Source organism: Phoca vitulina, unplaced genomic scaffold (genome assembly GCF_004348235.1).
Source record: "Phoca vitulina isolate PV1807 unplaced genomic scaffold, GSC_HSeal_1.0 scaffold53, whole genome shotgun sequence".
Classification (NCBI taxonomy): Eukaryota; Metazoa; Chordata; class Mammalia; order Carnivora; family Phocidae; genus Phoca; species Phoca vitulina.
Window position 1 is genome coordinate 3251686 of NW_022589756.1, and position 16798 is coordinate 3268483.

The following is a 16798-nucleotide window of genomic DNA, read 5'->3' on the forward strand; positions in this document are numbered from 1 at the left end:
ATGTTAGAAGCAAGGCCAACAGGGTTTTTCCTGAGTGGGTGGACCTTCCCCATGCCCTTCAGATCAGCTGCCATAGGTACCTGCTTACCTCTGAAATTCACTGTGTAGTGAAGGTGGGAGGCAGGCGTTGGGATGATTTATGGAAGATGAAGATCCCCTGGGATCCTAAAATCTCACCCGACCAGATCATCAGTGCTGGTATCTAGACGAGAGTCATGGGCTATAAGGTGGGATCTGGGAGAGACAGAGTAAGGCACAATTCCGACTCATCACAGCTGATTTCCTCGGAAATGTGCCGACACACCTGTTAGCCCTCAAAGGATGAGCCCCTAACCACCTGCTGGACTTGACAGCCTAAGGGCCGGTGAAGGTCTGAGGCAGTGAGCCATGCTGACACTTAGAGGGGAGAAGAGTTGTGTCTGCAGGGTCCACATGGCAGTCCCACAGGGAGCGGTGACTCCTCAAGACCCACCTCCTCGAAGCAGCCAGCTCCAGCTACTTCTGCCTTCCCGGCTTACCTCCAACAACACCTTTAGCTGTGCTCCGGAAGCTAGAGGGGGCTGGGCATCATCTCGTGCTTTGAGCATGCCCGGTAGGCCAAGCATATTCCATTCCCTCTCTAGGCCATTTCCAAATAGATGCCAGCCTCAGGAAGGAAGGCAGAACGAAAGCTTACGGGGCAGCTCAACAGGCTCCATCTTTCAGCAGAACATTATATTAGAAGGTGCCGGGAGGTAGATGTGCTTCACCTCTGGGGGTCTGGTCATTTTGCTGTGCAAAGATTGTGGTGAGTAATTCCACACTTGTCCCCCCACCCAGGGACATACAAAATTTTCTTACTCTCTGCCTGTTTTACGTATTCATTTGCCCTCATCCCCACCTTCTTCTAAAAGTATGATCTCTGCTTTTATACAGAAACCTGGACACTACATGGGCTGGTGTTGAAGGTGGGATTCTGTTACAGAAAAAGCTGGATTTTTTAAAAAAATAAACAAACTCTGTTTTTATTGATCACTCATTCTGTATCAATTACCATGTGAAAAGTGCCTTACAGGTACGGACCAATTTAATTCTCTAGACCAGAGCTTCCCGATAGAAACATAATGCGAGCCACATATATGATTTAAATTTTTCTGGTAGCCACATTAAAAAAGTAAAATGAGGGCCACCTGGTTGGCTCAGTGGGTTAAGTGTCTGTCTTCAGCTCAGGTCATGATCCTGGAGTCCTGGGATTGAGCCCTATATCGGGCTCCCGCTCAACGGAGAGCCTGCTTCTCCCCCTGCCCCTGACCCCACTCGTACTCTCTCATTCTCTCTCTCAAATAAATACATAAAATCTTAAAAAAAAGTAAAATGAAATAGGTGAAATTAATGTTAATGATATATTCTATTTAACCCAAATACATCACAAATATTATCATTCCAGTATGTATTCAATATAAAATTATTAATGAGATACTTCACATTCTTTTCTTGTACTAAGTCTTTGAAATCTGGTGAGTACATTCACAGCACATCTCAATTCGGTGGAGCACATTTGAGGTGCTCGGCGGCCCCACAATATCCCACTTGTGCCTACTGGATGGCACAGCTCCAGGAAACCCTCTGAGAGAGTGTTATCAGCATCCCTACTGCCCCCAGGAAAAACGGAGGGACAGAAAGGCTACGTGGTTTTCCTAAGGTCACATAGCTAAAAGGTGATCAAGCTGGGATTTGCATCCAGGCAGCCAGATACCAGAGCTGATATGTTTATTCACTAATCGTTCTTATCCCTGTGGCTGAGACAAGCATACTCTGGTATCCCCGTCCTTGCCCAGGGACCAATTTGCTTGAGAAGACTGCTTTGGGTTAAAGGATTTGAGCTTCACTAATAAACGTACCAGGCTCCAAATGATAACAAACAAAAGCAAAGGAAAGCCTGAATTATAATTTCAATAAAACAAACAGAAGAGCACTGGGTCTCTTACCTTTTCTGGTGCCTAATCATAAACAAATATGGTAAATTTTCCCTTTACCTTTCTGGACTTTTTTTTTTTTAACGATTTTATTTATTTGACAGAGAAAGAGAGAGCACAAGCAGGGGGAGGGCAGGCAGAGGGAGAGGGAGAAGCAGACTCACCACTGAGCAGGGAGCCTGATACGGGGCTCGATCCCAGGACCCTGGGATCATGACCTGAGCCGAAGGCAGACGCTTAGCCAACTGAGCCACCAGGTGCCCCTACCTTTCTGGACATTTGATGACATTTGGATTGATGGAAGACACTTTCCTCCTCCTCACACCTGCTCTATCAGTCCTGGTCAGAAATTTTATTCTGCTAAAGACATTAAAAAAAAAAATGGTGGAGACATCTGACCAAATGTGGTATCTGCTACCACAGCTGGGAGAGTTTTTGGCAACAAAGAAGATCTATTTTCAGCATTCACCTTTGAAGACCTCCCAGGTCCCAATAAGGGTCTATGCCAGTGAGGAAGCATCACCACCCAACAGGGATATTCCAGGAGCATCCTCCACCCAGAACACAGGCCAGCTGGGTCAGTGGAACATTTCTGCAGCTTGCGCACACATACCAAAAAGCGAGCTCAACAGGGTTTCAGCAACCCTCTCCAGGCAAGCTGAGGAAAGTTCACAAGGGGGAAGCTCACCTTGGAGAGTATTCTGTTAAAACCTCATCTGACTGAAGTCTAGGAACTACGGTAGCAGATGGTCTTAATTATTCACACAGTTTAGCTCGGGAGTGGGCCATCATCAGAGGGTTCAAGGCAAGATGCCCATGGACTGCAGTATGTGATTAACATGAATGAGAGCCAGTGTGTGTCAGAAAAAAGTTGGCTGTGGCCGTGGATTATCAGAAAGTGGTAAATTATCTCTCCTAATGTTTTCTCACTTGGCTCTCGGCTAAGCAGTTGAGGACATTCTTATTTTAATTCAATCCGCTGGAGGATACAACTTTCACACAATGGATACTAATACAAGCTTGGCTAACAGGAGGCTCTATGCCCCCAGGGGGTATCTGGGAGAGATAGGGAAAGAATTCCTTCACATCACTGGGATTGAACGTACCAGGCATTCCTGACAAACATCAGCCAGACTCAGCTCACCTTCCTCAGGGGCCTTGAGCACTCCCTGCCCACAGTGGCCCACTCAGCCTGCACGTTCTTCCCCCATGAAGAACGGGTTGGATGCACTCCCACCTCTCTGTTCTCAGTAAGCAGCATGGAGTAATAGGTTAGAGGCATGCAAAACAGGCTTCAAATCTCATTTCCACTTCCCAGCTCTGTGACCTCAGGCACACTGAGATTTTCCAAGTCTCTGTATTTCATCTGTAAAACCGAAGCGATATGTACCTAAAAGCAACTTTTTAGAGGGAAAACAAGAAACATCTACTTTTCAGGATTGTTATAAAAATCAAAGATCGTATTTCTTAAGTTCCTGATCCACAGTAGGTGGTCAAAAATACCAGGTAAAGTGTTTGGGTTCAAACAAGTGCAGCCTGCTAGATTCGGGTCGGGCGATTTAAATGCCAACCGCAAGTTGCTAAACTGCATTATGGAAATGGTTGTATTTAATTTTGATCTTCAGATTTTGGGGAACTGGTAACTCCCAGGGATGAGCTTAGGTAGTTCCTCCTGGATCCAGCTCTTGGAACAACGCAGTTTAAAACTAGAAATATACATTTGCTCCAAAGAATATATGATATGGGAGAAAAGCTTAATTACCTAAATCAATACGTGTCTTTACACGTGCTGTATAAGCTAGGGAGGTGCTACCGTGTGTGAAGGTCAATGGGAAGGTGGGCTCTAGGGAGTCTGCAGTGTCTGCAAATAAGACATTCATTCATTCATTCATTCATTTATTTATTTTTAAAGATTTTATTTATTTATTTGACAGAGAGAGACAGCCAGAGAGGGAACACAAGCAGGGGGAGTGGGAGAGGGAGAAGCAGGCTTCCCGCGGAGCAGGGAGCCCGACACGGGGCTCGATCCCAGGACCCCGGGATCACGACCTGAGCCGAAGGCAGACGCTTAACGACTGAGCCACCCAGGCACCCCTGCAAATAAGACTTTTAAGTGGGGTCTAAGTCATCCAATGCTTCTTGATCTTGCTGGGGCCGGGGACATGGTCAGAGAGAGAAAAAGAGTTTCTAAACCTGGATCTTGTCAAGTTTCTCATCTGATCAGAGCTTCTTCAATGGTCTGATAAACATCCTTCTTTGAGGACATCTTTAGCTTCAAAGCATATGTCACCTGAGGAACTTTCCAGTACATTCTAGAAACACTGATTTCTAGGATTCCAAGAGTGGCATTGTTCTCATAATGGGTAAATATTGGAAAATCTTTTACTTAACTTTAACCAAGCAGGGCTCCAAAATACAAAGGAGAAAACGTAAAACTGGAATTTCCAAGGTCCTTTTCTTAGGCTACTATTTTCACAGCTGAATCATTCTGCCTAGCAAAGAATATGAAAGGCCTATTCCAAAGAAATCTGAGTCTCAAGTAGCCTTGGACCCACTCAAATGTTTTTCTTTCCCTAGAAGCAATCCTGTCTGAATCACTCCATCATCTACCTGAAAAAAAAAAAAAAAAAAAGGGTATTCTGTGCTATAGAACTTGCCTGCCTAAAAATATTTTCTGAAAAGTCAAGTGGCTATTGACTTCCCCAGTGTAGCCTTAAACAATATGACGAGCCATGGCCTCTTACCACTGATGCCTCACTTTGGGGCACCCAGTCAAAAAATGCCGCTTGTGACCAACTGATTCCCAGTCAGTAACAAAGGCACGCACCGATGGGGGTGGGGGACACACTGTAAACACCATTTAGCAGAAAGCACTGCTCTTATGCAAGCTGATCCTCTCAACGGCACCCCCTCCGCCTGCCCACCAACAGGACTGTCTGGGGCCCTCCGAGAGCAGTCCTCACTCCAGCTTTGCATGACTGGCCCTGTCGTTTCTAGGCCCTTTGTAGGCAGGGAAATGAATGAATCATTCCTCCCAGCCCTGGCTCCACATCTTGTACTCTGTAGCTCCCAGGAAGGGGCCTTCCTGCCCCACACGGGGAGCGTCACATAACAAGGGTACCGCTCCCCAGCCAGGAGCAGCGAGCAGCCCACGATGCAAAGGGCACTTGCTTAGTGTTGGCTGACCACTGGAGCAAAGCACTCAGCAGAATTCTTTCACCCGGACAGAATGCTCCGCTCAACACCGCTGCCAGATGTCGGCATTCAGATAGGGGGTCAAGGGGTGGGCTGGGGGCTGTCTCCTTCTTCAGACCCTCACCGCCAGGGATTCCTGCTGGATCAGCAGGAGTGATGAATGGTCCTCATTCTCGGCCTAGGGCGCACCGCGGGAGGCGACCCCAGCTGCGGTCCTGGAGCTGCTTCTGGCCCCACACAGAACACATTCCTTTGTGGAAGAAGGCTGCCTTTGGTGAATGGGGTGTGCTCAGAGAATGAGGGAAGCGCTGGGGCACGGTGGGGCCTTTCTGAACCACCTCAGACAAGAATGCAGACTTTGATACCAGGCTAGGCCAGGGCTGGTCCATTTGGCCCCTGGCCAAAGATTCCACCTCCATCCTGTCTATTTCTGGCCCCGGAGCAGGAATGTTCAGGGCACAGGGAAATGGTGACAAGGGGAGCATATGAAGCTGAATTTTTTTTTCATCCTCCAGAAAGAGGCCTTTGTCAGGCGTAATTGGTTGTGATCAACTGGGGTTCCCCACAGTCCACCTCTGGCTCTGGGTGGAATCTCATTTTAACCAGGCTCTTTCTTGGGGAGGCTGAAGGTACAATTTCCAACTCTTAAAAAGTGTGCCTAGTAGAGACTCTCGGACTGGATCAGAAATATATATAGTGTCTGCAAGAGACGCGTTTTATCTTTATAGCACAGAGCCCATAGAGAGAGGCAGAGAACATCCAAACCCAGTGCTGCCGCTTGAAGGCAGCTCTGTTAAAATGGCAGCGGGAACCGTGTGAGGCCAAGAGGCCCCTCGGGTTCAAATTAACCAATCCCTAGCCCCTAAAAAAAGGAAGACTACCAGAGAACATACAATAATGGAAAGAACAGGGTGTTGGCCTCTAGAGTGGTCTCAGATCCTGATCTGGCTTCTGCAAACAGAGAAGGGCCTTAAAACCATCTTAGTGAGCTACACAGGAGGTATCGAGGGCCCAGGACAGTGACTGGCTCATGGCAATGCTCGATGAGTGGTGACTAGTACAATTATATACAATCAGCAAGAACCTGGAAAAAATCCCAGGAGGGGTGTCACTTCATCCATCAACCACTTTTTTTTTTTTTTTAAAGATTTTATTTATTTATTTATTTGAGAGAGAATGAGAGACAGCACGAGAGGGCAGAGGGTCAGAGGGAGAAGCAGACCCCCCAGCTGAGCAGGGAGCCCGATGCGGGACTCGATCCCGGGACTCCAGGATCATGACCTGAGCCGAAGGCAGCTGCTTAATCAACTGAGCCACCCAGGCGCCCGACCCATTAACCACTCTTAACACACCACTTGGATAACAGGTTTTAACCATTCTCCCACCTCCCCCCATCTACACACACACTGTTTCCCAGAGCTAAGGATCAGTAGCCAAACTGGTCTGAGTTTCTGCACCCTTTCGAAGGGGAGGAGAACCAAAGCCAGAGCCAGAATGGTGTGCAGACTTGGTCAGCAATCCAATCACTGCAAACACGTTGCGTATTTAGGGCAGGAAGTGTCGTGGGGGATGGGACCCAGTGCATGCAAATTCCTGGAGGGTTGGTCCAGGCCCAGACAGGTAGGGCGGGACTCGGCAGGGCCCGTAACAGTATACTGGGCTGGAGGGAATATACAAACCAGTTTCTCGAAGAGATGGCCCCTCAAAAGTGGCCAGGCAGGCACCTCCTACTTAGCTTCCCTCATGCCTCAGGTAGGGTGAGTCCCAGCAGGACTCACTCTTGGCTTTGTCCACTTTCTGTGGTCCCCCCTAGCTTCCAGGCCAAGCTCTCATTCAAGTGATACCACCTCAGCCTTCAAGGATCAACTGTTCAGGCCTGAGCCCGTCAGGTGAGAATCAGACCCTGCGGGGCCAGCAAGGACGGTGCAGCCAGCACACAGACCGCAGCCGCATCTTCGGCTTGTCTGGAAAGGTCTGGCTACACAGAGGAGCGGGCAGGAGTGCTGTTCTCAAGTTTGTTAAGAGCCTGTGATCCAGGACTCTGCTGTCCACAGAAGCCCTGGCTCCCTTCCAGAAGCCCAGTGAGTAATAGCCACAGGCCCCGACCGCCACATCACCAAAGCTGGCCGGGCTCAGCTGCACAAGGCCAGCTGGGACTGTGTCACTGATCATCATTCCTGGACGTAATGGCATCTGCAGAGTCGTGGCATATACACACCCACCTACCAGTTCTTGCCCTTACCGAGGAAGGCAGACTTCCTCAGCTACCTTTGGACCTGATCACTGTCCATCGTGCTGATCACAAGTCTTTTCTGGGCCTCCTTCTGGGAATGATTCTAATATTTTCACTGCATTTCCAAGCATGGCATGGCTCCCACTGGTGGCTACAGGATGCCCCCACTCTCTCTGGCATGGCACGCACCCATACCCTGAGCTCTCGCCACACTGACTGAGGGCATGTGGTTCCCAGAAGACACCTGCTTCCACACTTTCCTGCCACTTGCTGTTCCCTGTTCTAGAACACCACATATCCACCTCCTGAACAACTATTACTCTTTGTTTAGGAATCTATCCACATGTGTATATATAAAAAAAAAATCTTAAGGAACCTACTAAAAGGCTATTAGAACTGAGTTCAACAAGGTTACAGGACACAAGATCAATATGCACAAGTTAACTGTTTCTATTCACTTTCAAAGAACAATACAAAAATGAAATTACAAAACTAATTCCATTTACAATAGCATCAAAAAGACTAAAATATTTAGAAATAAATTTAACCAAAGGCATGCAAAATTTATCCTCAGAAAACTACAAAACATTGTTGAAAGAAATTAAAGATCTAAATAAATGGAAAAACATCCCATGTTCATGGATTGGAAAACTTAATGTCTGTCATTAAGATGAGAATACAAATTGATCTACAGATTCATCAAAATCCCTATTAGTATCCCAAATGTCCTTTTCATGGAAATTTAAAAGCTGATTCTAAAATTTATGTGGAATTTTAAGGGATCCAGAATAGCCGAGACAATTCTGAGAAAGAACAAAGTGGGAAGTCTCATACTTCCCAATTTCAAAAGGTAATACAAAGCAACAGTGATCAAGACAGTGTGGTACTGGCACAAGACAGACCTATAGATCAATGGAATAGAACTGAGAGTCTAGTAATAAACTCATATATTTATGATTAATTCATTTGGACAAGGGTACCAAGAACATTCAATGGGGAATAGTCTGTAAAACGAATGGTGCTGGAATAACTGGATAGCCACATGGAAGAGAAAGAAGTTGGGGGGGCACCTGGGTGGCTTAGTCGGTTAAGCATCTGCCTTCGGCTCAGGTCATGATCCCAGGGCCCTGGGATCGAGTCCTACATCCCAGGGTCCTGGGATTGAGTCCCGCATCGGGCTCCTTACTCAGCGGGAGCCTGCTTCTCCCTCTGCCTGCCGCTCCCCCTGCTTGTGCTCTCTCTCTCTCTGACAAATAAATAAAATCTTTTAAAAAAGAGAGAGAGATGGGGTGCCTGGGCAGCTGAGTCCATTAAGCATCTGCCTTCGGTTCAGGTCATGATCCCAGGGTCCTGGGATCAAGCCCCGCATCGGGTTCCCTGCTCAGCGGGGAGCCTGCTTCTCCCTCTGCTGCTCCCCCTGCTTGTGCTTGCTCTCTGTCTCTCTCTCTCCCTCTCTTTCTCTCCCCTCCCCCCGGTCAAATAAAAAATAAAATCTTTAAAAATAAGAGAGAAAGAAGTTGGACTCCTCCTTCACACTATTTACAAAAATTAATTCAAAATGGATCAAACACCTATATATAAAAGCTGAACTATAAACCTAGTAGAAGAAAACATAGGGGTAAATCTTCATGACTTTGGATTTGGCAATGGTTTCTTAAATATGACACCAAAAGCACAGGCAACAAATTAAAAACGTATATATTGTACTTCATCAAAATTTAAAACTTCTGTGCATCAAAAGGCACTACTAAGATGTTTCATGAACCAGGGCAGCAGTAGTAGCGGTAGAAAAAGGCATATTGATCAAGTATTTGTTGTACTGTTTGCGTGTCTGTCTCCCTTTCAAGACTGTGAACCCTCTGGAGAGCACATAATCTCGATCTCCTGGGTCCATTATAGAATAAATGCTGAGTAAATGTGATATGAACTGAAAAACAAAGAGACACTATCAAGAAGGTGAAAAGATGATGCACAAAATGGGAGAAAATATTTGTAAATCATATTTCTGAAAGGGCTATAGTATCCAGAACATATAAAAACTCCTATAATGCAATAAGAATAAGATAAGCAGCCCAATTTAAAAATGGGCACAGGACTTGAACAGACATTTCCCTAAAGAAGATATGCAAATGCTCAATGACACCTGAAAAGATGTTCAACATCATTAGTCACCAGGGAAAACACAAATCAAAACTTTAATGAAATACCACTTTGCACACACTAGGATGGCTAGGATTTTTTTTAAGTGGGGGAAAAAGTAGGTGTTGGTGAAGATGTGGAGAAATTGGAACCTCCATACTTTGCTCGTGGGAATGTAAAATGGTGCAGCCGTTTTGGAAAACAGTTTGGCAATTCCTCAAAAAGATAAACACAGAATTGCCACATGACCCAGCAATTCCACTCCTATTTATATAGCCAAGAGAATTGGAAACAGATGTTCAAACAAAAACTTGTATACAAATGTTCATAGCAGCACTATTCGTAATAGCCAAAAGGTGGAAACAACCACCGTCCATCAATAGTGAATGGACAGGGGCGCCTGGGTGGCTCAGTTATTAAGTGTCTGCCTTTGGCTCAGGTCATGATCCCAGGGTCCTGGGATCGAGCCCCGCATTGGGCTCCCTGCTCTGCAGGAAGCCTGCTTCTCCCTCTTCTACTCCCCCTGCTTGTGTTCCCTCTCTCGCTGTGTCTCTCTGTCAAATAAATAAATAAAAATCTTTAAAAAAAAATAGTGAATGGATAAACAAAACAGGGTCTATCCATACAATGAATGGTCCATTATTTGGCCATAAAAAGGTATTAAGTATGAACACATGCCACAACAGAAATAAGGCTTGAAAACATTATGTGAAGTAAAAGAAGCTATATATATGATTCCATTTATATGAAATATCCAGAATTGGCACATACAGGCAGAAAGTAGACTAGCAGGAGTAGAGGTGGGGAGCGGGGGAGGGGAGTGAGGGAGGGGAGTGGGAGGAGAAGCAGGGGATAGGGGAAGGGCACAGATACCTCTTTCTGGCAATGAGATGCTCTAAAATTGACTGTGGCGATGGGTGCACATATCTGTGAAAACACTAACATCCACTGACCTGAACACTTTAAATGGGGGAAGTGTAGGGTCTGTGAATTACATCTCAATTATGCTGTTAAAAAAAATCAACTTAAATGACATTTCATGTTAGTAGTATGTATTTATGAAGCATCTGCTGCATGACAAATGCTGTTAGGTGTTGGGAATTCAAAGATGTATCTGACGTGGGTTCTGCCCTCAAGGAGTTCACACTATACTTTGAGAGGCAATAATTGTGCAGGAAAAGGCACAGAAACGAAACAGGGAGGCGCTGCTCACGGGTGGGGATGAGGAGCAGGAAAGGCTCAGACAGCTGACACTGCGCAGGTTCTGGAGGAAAGTTTGAGTTTGACAAGACTGGGGGTGGGGAGATCATTCCAGGCAGCAGGTCTGAAATCACGCAGGGTATTTTGGGGAGCCGTGTGCGGTTCCAATTACCAGATGAAAAGTAGAAGCGCTGGGTGTGGTGAGAAGTGCAAGAGGTGGGGGTAGAGAAGCAAGCAGAGGGCCAGCCAAGACGGAACTTGAACATCATGCTAAGAAATGCCGAATTTTCCTTTCGGGAATAAGGAGCCAATGAACGGCAAGCGGGAGGGCGATGGGGGGCAGATCTGTGACCTAGAGCACTAGTCAGCAAACTGCAGCCCATGGGCCAAATCTATAAATACAGTTTTTGGAAATAAAATGTTATTGGAACACAGCCATAATGATTTCTTTACTTGTTATCTGTGGCTGTTCTCCCACTAAAATAGCAGGCTTGACCAACAAGCAACACAGCACAAATGGACTGTAAAGTCTAAAATATTTGCTGTCCATCCCTGGAGAAAAAGGTTACCACCCCCTGTCCTTGAAAGGTCACTGGGGTTATTGCATGAAAGATGGTTTCATATGGGTTAAGACCAAGGGAAAGGAGGCCAATGAGGAGACCAGCAACTCTCCTGATGCTGGGTAATGTTATGATGGTGTAACTGATGGCATAGGGGGTTGGTTGGGGGCTGGAGGGACGGGCACGGCTTTGTGGGGAAGGAAAAACACCTGGAGAGTATCAATTCAAGAAAAATCAACAGTGCCTGATTTTCTGAAAAGGATTAGAGACCAATGTGTAAATTTTAGGGGTTTTTTTTCATCATTAAAATAGTCTCTAAACATCATTTTTAGTAGAATGCTCTCAAACAGAGCACCTGAATTCAAGGCAGCTTAAAAGTATTTTATTTATTTTTTTAAGTAATCTCTACACCCACCGTGGGACTCGAACTCATGACCCGGCTATCAAGAGTCAATGCTCTACTAACTGAGCCAGTCAGGTACCCCCAGCTTAAAAGTCTTTTAAAAAATTATTCTTACCCTTTGGTTATGGGCATGCTAGAGGAATTCTAGGTAACCAGATGGATAGTCTTCCTCTTTTCATGTGTTGCAACAAGCCCAAACTCCACAAATTCTTTGGCTGTGCTCTGAGGCTGCTGTTGGCACTAGGTGGGCACCGAGGGGTTGGCTGCCAGCCATCAGAGTATTATTCTTGACGGACGATTTCATTTTAAATACACACGTCAAATATCATGCCTTATTCATCGTGGTGTCTCCTACGGTGGCTGGCAGAGTGTCTGGTACATAGAAGGCCACTAATAAACCAATTTAGTTAAGAGAGAGAGGACTGGGTCAGCAGGGAAGGAGGAAGGAAGGAAAGGAAGAAAGGAAGGCAGGACATGGCCACATGATTTTCCCTCCAGGCTTAAAACTCAGGCTCCAGTGGCAGCTGATAAAAGGGCAGTTCTCCAGGTGGGTGTGAGCCTCCTTCTTCCAGGGAAAGCCTGGGCGGACTATCCTTAATGGTCATGTGTTAACACAGCTGCAACTGCAAACCCCAAATATGCGGTACTATCTTCCCCTAAGGAAAGAAGTTGCTTAAATCTCAAAACCCATCTTCAGGCCTTTTAAATTATAAACTGTGTTTTTCAAACATCTCTTCCAAACTGCCTCATGGTAGAGAAAATGAGCAACGAATCCCCAGCCCCTGAGGTGTAGTTGAAGGAAGGGAATGCCGGACATGTAATTGACATGTAATTGACATCTCCTGCCTCCCTGTAAATCCCTGCACTCTGGGTAACCTTCAACTCTTGATCTAGGTGGTAGTTAATAAGGGTATGTTCATTTTGTAAAAATTCATCCAGAACAAGTATTTGTACACCCATGTTCATAGCAGCATTATTCCCAATAACCAAAAGTGGAAGCAACTCAAGTGTCCGTTGAGGGATGAATGAATAAACAAAATGTGGTCTATCCATACAATGGAATATTATTCCCTTAAGAAGGTAATTCTGACACATGCTACAATGTGGATGAATCTTGAGGATACATATGTTTGGTGAAATAAGCCAGTCACCAAAAGACCAAGTACCATATGATTCCACTTATACAAGGTACCTAGAGTCGTCAAATTTAGAAACACAGAAAGTAGAATGATGGTTTTCAGGGTCTGGGAGGTGCGGGAATAGGGAGTTAGTGTTTAATAGGAACAGAGTTTCAGTTTGGGAAGATGAAAAAGTCGAATGTACTTAATGCCACTGAATTGTACACTTAAAAATAGTTAAAATGGTGAGTTTTACGTTATGTCTATTTTACCACAATAAAAACAAAAGTTTACACATATGTATGCTTAGGATTGGTGCCATTTTACCTATATATGCTATTCCCGGGGAGGGGGAGGAGTTGACTTTAAAAATGTACTCCATTTTATATTTGTATTTGATTTAGAAAGATATTTAGGAAAGGATATTGGTATTTGAATTAGAAATGTAAGAAAAGATCTTACTAGATCTTTGGGTCGTGCTGGCACTCTGGAAAGATATCTATCTCATTGCTGCAGTGGTGCCCCAAGACAAGGCTGGGGTGGGGGCGGGGGAGTTCATGGATCCAAGTTCAAGGACACTGTGAAGAAACTGAGCAAAGTAAGTTGTTCACAAGTCATCTACGTTAAATTCTGTTCTCATAAGTCGTCTGCTTTATAGGCAAGCAGCATGGTTTTCCACACAAGCATCGTGTTGGGGATGCATCAAGGAGGACATATGGTAGTTTGCACAAAACCTCCATGGGACTAGCTGTGTCTGCTTATGTAACAGAGAGTCTGACAATGAAAAAAACAAAAAAAATGTGTCATCATTCACCCATGATATTATAACACCAAGTTAAAAATACTCCAAACAAAGGGATCAAAAGCCTTGGGCAAGAAGAAATTAACCGTGACCCTAATTACATCCTCACTCTCTGCTGAGCCCACTCTCACTCTACACCCATCCTTGCCACACGAAACTTGCCTGGGTATGCTGTTTCTGCCAAGAGAAGTGCGAAAAGATTTTTCTGAAATCTGGACGGAAATCTTATCTAAACTGTCACCCTCATGCTTTATCCCCCTTGAAAGGATGGTCCTGGTGCCTGAAGGCTTCTCAGACACAGGTGGCGAGGGGGACGACTAGCCCGCACACCTGGCCAACTTGTGTTCCCCGCCAGGCATGCGCCATGCCCAACAGCAGGAGCACTGCTAGAATCGCTAACACAAGAAGGTCTGAACTCACTTCAGACTGGACATGGCTGCGGGACAGAAGCGACCCAGCGCGTCCTGCGGATGCTCGTCTGCAGAATCTGCTTGGCCCTTCCTTCTCTGGCCCACGCTTGCTAGTCCCGCTGGTTCTGTGGGCCTGGAGCAGGGCAGGTTGCGGCCACTTCATCTGAGGCCTCAAGACCCTGCCAGGGTCCGTAGCGCAGCTGAGTCCGTGTGACATGGCCATGCGACGGATGGCCAAGACCCTTCCCCAGAGGGAAATAAAACAGTCGTCATCACAAGTTGTTCCGAATCCAGGCAGCCCTGGGAGCAGGGAACTATACCTCCCAATGCTCCCGAAGCTGTCAAAGGAAGGAAGCAACTTGCCACCACGGACATGCAATCACCGAGAAACTATATCCCCACGGAGCCCGCCTATCAGTGAAGGGGAAGAGAACTGGTGGTTCCCAGAAGACAGTGTGACTCCAGGTCAATGCAGTGCCCCGATGGGTCCCTACAGTTGAATAATGGGATTGAAGCAGCCAGTTTCACTGTCCCTGACTGGCTGTTTTACGGAAGATCTGCTCATCCAATGTCTATTTCAGGGCAATGAACATACAAGCGGAAAATCTAGGGGTGACGACATAAGAGATTCCATTTTCCCACATGGCCAGCCAAGGAAGAATTCCAATTCATGAGCCTTACTAGTAAGATGTAAAAAGGATCTATCACCCGACTTCAAAGCAAATAAACACAAGTAATGAAAAGGCTAAAAGTACAAAATTCTGGTGTTCTGTATCCCCAGCGGACAGCGGCAGAATAAACAAAGTTGTCCGTGAATGAAGGACTTCAGAGGGAAGCCTCTTCTCCGTCATCGGAGTTAGGAATCTCCCGACAAAAGATTCCAGCTGCCAGAATACTCAGGCAGCACTCCAGGAGGGGCAACTGTTCTCAATGAGATTTCTTTTTGGGGCCTTGGTCTTGTCCAGGAATTACAGCTATAGTCTTTTCACTTGTCCCACTCCCAGATCCAGGAGCCCGAGAATGGCGGGGGGGGGAAGGGGGGAATGCTTCCTAGTTCAGAGAGGGCCACCTCGAGTCCTCAAGAGGGACATTGTTTTCCTACAATTTCATAACAAGCTGGGAAATAAACCCAGGCTTCCTGACTTTGCGGCTGATTTGCCTCAAGTGCCAAATGGCCAATTACTCAATATTTACACAGGGATTTCTGACAGCAGGTGTTTAGGAAGTGATCAGCTCAGGATGAAGCGAGAGCCAAGATGAACGCTTTGGAGAACAGCTGATAGTCCAGGAGCGGCACTGAGAAATAGAACCACCGCCGCCCAGGAAGGAGGAGGCTGGGTCGGGTCCTGGCTCCGCCAATCGCCGGCTATGCCACCTGGACAGCTTATCTCTTTGCCAGTTTACTCAGGCGTAAAATGAATTCAAGACTCATCTCACTCTTTAGTGGGGCGTCATAATGACCGAATGACACAGTGGATAGAAACATAGTTTGAAAGGAATAACATATGATATAAACATAGATTATAAAAACCAACAGAACTCAGATCACCTTTACAAAGGCATTTGGGGGAAAACTGGGAAATTTTTGCATATGGGTTGGGTATTAGATGATAGTAAAGAATCATTGTTAATTTTCTTAGGTGTAATAATGGCATCACGGTTATTTAATATTTTTCAAGATCACACTGAAATACACAGGGATGGAATGATTATCAAATCTGAAATCTGGCATTTGCTTTAAAATACTTCAATGAAAGAAGAGAGAGCAGAGGGATAGTTACAAGCAAGTGTGGCAAAATATTGATAATCTGAAGCTGGGTGAGAAGATATGGGGGCCTTCTCTCTACTTCCGTGCATATTTGAAATTTTTCAGAATATAAAATAATTTTTAAATACACACTGCAGAACCTGGGTGGACATCACAAAGCTTCACCGATGGCCATCCCCAGAGCACAGAAAATCTGTTTCCCTCACAAGAAAGACCCTTCCACACTGGTCATCCAGAGGTCAGATGACAAGGACGTGGCAAAAGGCCAGGAGAAGCCAGGCCAGGAACCCAGCTGGAAAGGAGACACACAGAAGCCTCTTTGCAGAATTTTCCTAAGGTCCTAAGACCTAAGTTTCATATTCACTTAGACCAAGTAACTTTTTAACACAAAGTCACAGGGAGACCAACAGATTCATGCATACACACACCACTGAGACTGGGTCTTCTTGGGCCCCTAAGAGCTCCAGGGGCCCATGGGGCATACACTTTGCCATGGGTTTGATGGTCCTTCCCAAGGCAGATACTAGGGACCATGAAGGAGAACAGGACAAAAGGAAGAGGGAGACGAGTGAATGATTTAGCTGAGGCAGGGTCCAGTGAGTCACTCACTCATCTGGGCACTGACCAGGGAAATGAACACTTTGCCTTCCTCTTAAGCCCCATCCCTGACCATTTTAAGTACAGAATACACCATAAATAACTAAATAATTCCAGCAAGGGTGACAAATGGGCTTTGGGGGTTCCTGGACAGACAGGCTCGCGGTGGCATAAGGGAGGAGCTGGAGTAAGGGAAGGGGTTTCGAGGCCCCACACTGACCAACTCAGGGGCCTTGAGCTTCAGTGCTTTTCCTTCTCTTCAAAAAGAAACGATTGGACTGCTTTTAAGAACTCCGCAGGTCAAAGATTTTAGGGGGCAAAATTAATTTGGGGCATGTTTCTGACTTTCATGCACATCGTTCTCACCTGGACCTGAGGTTTCCAAGCATCCTGAGTAGTTCAGTGCCCCCCCCCCCCC

General features: G+C 46.0%; 1 protein-coding gene across 2 annotated transcripts in view; it reads right to left on the reverse strand.

Annotated features, from left to right (window-relative positions):
- The window catches only part of LOXL2 (lysyl oxidase like 2), an 87718-nt gene that overhangs the window by 69573 nt on the left and 1347 nt on the right, over positions 1–16798 (reverse strand). The gene's annotated exons all lie outside the window — the stretch shown is intronic.